This window comes from Cyanistes caeruleus, chromosome 8 (assembly GCF_971803275.1).
Source record: "Cyanistes caeruleus chromosome 8, bCyaCae1.hap1.1, whole genome shotgun sequence".
Lineage (NCBI taxonomy): Eukaryota > Metazoa > Chordata > Aves > Passeriformes > Paridae > Cyanistes > Cyanistes caeruleus.
The window spans coordinates 25,710,620-25,714,084 of record NC_141708.1 but is presented as its reverse complement, the minus strand read 5'-3'; the positions used below and the strand labels follow the sequence as shown (position 1 = coordinate 25,714,084).

Here is a 3,465-nt window from a genome sequence, read left to right as displayed (position 1 = left end):
AAATAAAAAGACAAGGCCATAGAAAAATCCTGGAGCATGCAGAGAAAACAAACTCAGGCAAGCATATGGGTCCTGACATGGGTGCAGAGGGGAAACATATGGCTACGCTCGCAGAGGATATTCACTGCATCCTGACATGTTTCGAGTAGAAAAGGGAAAGCAGTTTGAAAACAAGCTGTGCATTTTGTTGCACACAGTCACAGAGGCCTCCTTCCCTACAATACTTAATATTAAATTATATTACTGCAAATTAAGTGTCGACAACAAGGAAAATTCTAGACATAGAGCACTGTGCACTTCTGTCATCTATGTGCGGAGCAGAGTAGGCCAGATGTCCTCTGGCACCGAGTGACCAACTCCAGGGAAAGCAGCAGATCATTTCTGGTTGGAAAACAGAAGACAGTTCTCCCCTCAGTTTGCCAGAAGGCAGTGATGGGGGAATATTGTTTGAATGCTGCCAGAATCTCCAGCTTGCTCCCTGGACAGTTGCACTGATTAGAAACACCGATATACATGGAATATACTCAGAGAATTTTTTTAACTTTTAATGAGATTTAAGGCATGTGCTGCTGTTTCAATGGCTATCTTTTTCTGAATAAACAAATGACTCTTTTCAAAACTCTATGTGTGTGAGTCTTATATCCTCTGGGGACTCTGTTATCCAAGGTGTTATTGCAGTACCTAACTCAAATGAAACATCATCAATAAATAAAACATAGTTTTACTAATACTTCAAATTGGATATCTTTGACATCTGTTTAAATCAATTTATATTCAAGTCAGAATTCACAGTATTTCTGTGACATCTTATTGCTTTAATTCTAAGAATTTCAGATAAATTAATTAATGGGAATTCCACAATAATCTCTCCCAGATACATTATTTTCATTTTGCAGATGTTAGATTAGGGCACCAAGAGTAAGAAATATGACTAAAGTCTAGTGAAATCCATTAAAGAGGAAAGATAATCATTCGTATTCCCCAAATTTCAGGCTAAATGTTCAGTTGAATACAGTTTTTTATTGGGTTTTGCATCTTTCTGAATATAGAAGATCCTTAATTAAATGCTTAAAACTCAGACTGTTTGGGTGTCAGACAGTTTCTCTTCCAGCATGCATTACTTGAAATGTCTTCATATTCCCTGGAAAAGACAAAGTCTGTTTGTACAAATATTTATCAGGTTACATCATGCACAAACGCAGCAATTAAAAAAATTGCAAGCTGCTCTATTTAAATATTTTAACCTCACAATAATTCATTGATATAATTAACATTAACAAATCAGAGCAATACATTACGCTAGTGTTACTATTATTATTTCTACTCCTTCATTTCAGAGAATTAATTATATCCATTATCTGCCTGCCATTATGAACCTGTCAAAAGTTTCAGGAGGCAAATCAAATTTTCCTTTTTAATAATACAAAATTATCAAGTCTCTAATGTTCCAACAGTAACTGCTGCTGTGTAACAGAGGTAAATAGAGCTTTTTGAAACTGGCTGCATATTTCCCCTCCAGCCATAATTTTTGGAGTGTGCTGATGTGGTCCTTCACAGCAGAGGGGTTGGGGACAGCTGTGCCCCTGCAAATGCAAACCCAACACGCCCTTCTGGCCAGAGGAGCTACACAGCTGCCTCCAGGGTGCTGTGCCAGGGAAACACAGCTGGAAACAGACTTTTTCTTCCTGCATCCAGGAAGATTGCAAGGAAATCGTAAGTTTGGGATTTTTATGTGAAGTCACTTCCAAATACAGAAGTTCACCATTAAGAGGAGACATGAGACCTTGGGGTCATCCCCCAAGCTAACAGAACTCAGGGAAAAAAATGCAGGTGTTCATAGGATTGGCTCTATTGACCCATTTGACAGCAGACAAATTCTGACACTCCTCCCTGAAAGTACCTGTTGAAAAGGCACTGTTATTTGAGGCTTTCTTCAGGAGCCCAAAGTTATTACGTGCTCCTATAGGCTTCTAGGGTTTAGTTAAAAAACCAATTTTCTTACCAACTACTCTAATTTAGTGCACACAAGCAATTGTGCAAAAAATTTTATACCTAAACTAGTAGTGATTCTGAGATATATGACTTTATCTGGAATTTAACCTACTTGCAACAAGAGAACTTGGCTTTTTATATGGCTGAAATTTTGTTTGAGATCACTATCCATGTTATCCACTATACCCTTACACTTCCAGGGAAGAATTTAATCGTGTGGATTAGAGAGCAATATGAACTTAGTTTTACTTGATTAATTCAAATCAATGAAACTTCAGATACAAATCTAGTTTGCAAAGAAATTGGACACCATTTATGTTTTAAGACCCTGCCTTGATGCTTTTCATTAGACCCTGTGCTGGTGTTTTTCATTAGAGTAGTATAAATGTAGAGTTGTTGCACTTTACCCAGATTTATGAGAGTGTCACAGAGCTCAACTTATTACAATTAACATTCCAATTACATTTCTAGAAGTATTTTAGAAAGGCCATTTAGAATGCTTTGACAGGAATTTGATGCACAGTTCACTACCACAGCAAATCACACTTGGAAAGAGAGTTGGAAATTGTACACGCTTTGAATCTTGCATAATGATTTTGGCTGAGCAGTCACAATGGTTACCTTCCAGAAAATTCAAGAACAAATTGTCAATGTGTGTTCCAGCAGCTTTCCCTCTCTCTAAGTGGAAAATACAACTCAGCAGACAGAAAGTGGCATGTATGTAATTGTACTCACATGCACTTCAACCACACAGCAATCTCCACTGATGTACTCTCCTTACACAGCTCATTTGCAGCCTTGATTGAAAATAATGAAGAGCTAACATACACAAAACGCTTTAGAATGCTCTATACCTTATCCTTTATGTTGGGCACTTAAATTTGATCCACTGGCTATTATCCCTAATTATGCCTCCAGAGTTCAAGGGAGGCTGGCACACCCTGAAGCGCGGCACTGACCCACGCTGAGCTCTGCCTTCAGCTCGGCTGCCGAGCCCCTGGGCTCCAGCTGGAGAAACAGAACTGGGAACTGGGGCAGGCTTGGAGGGATGGGGGAAGCTGTGGCCCAAGGCCAAGGTGGACAGGCTGCCTGTGCCCTGGGCTGGGCAGAGACAGGGGCCTCACCTGGGGGCAGTTGGCTGCAGGTGCATTACAGACGTGGAATCACACACTTCTCAAGCTGGAGAAGTCTAGGGTGACTTTATGATACTGATATCCCCAGTCGCCTGGTTTATGTTATGTATTAAGTTCTGCACCTTTAAGACTGGCCCTGAGAGTGAGAGTGGGGGGTAGAAGAAGCGCACAGTTTGTGTTAAATTAAAACATCACTCCCACACACCCCGCTCCTGGACTGTGGTGTCTGCAGCACGGACAGACAGCGGGACAGAGCTTCTCTCTGACTTTTAGTTAGTTTTAGCTAGCTGAGGCAGAGGAGTTCCCTGGACCTTTGGTTTTTATTTTCCCCTTTTTCCTG

At 40.4% G+C, this 3,465-nt stretch overlaps 1 long non-coding RNA gene across 1 annotated transcript; it reads right to left on the bottom strand.

Moving 5' to 3' along the window:
- Positions 1–1,000: 1,000 nt before the first annotated feature.
- Positions 1,001–3,076, bottom strand: LOC111931451 (uncharacterized). The gene is made up of 2 exons (XR_002865550.2): positions 2,728–3,076; positions 1,001–1,141 (listed from the first exon to the last, which is right to left on the bottom strand). It is a non-coding gene; the product is annotated as an uncharacterized LOC111931451 (long non-coding RNA).
- Between the last annotated feature and the right edge of the window lie 389 nt (positions 3,077–3,465).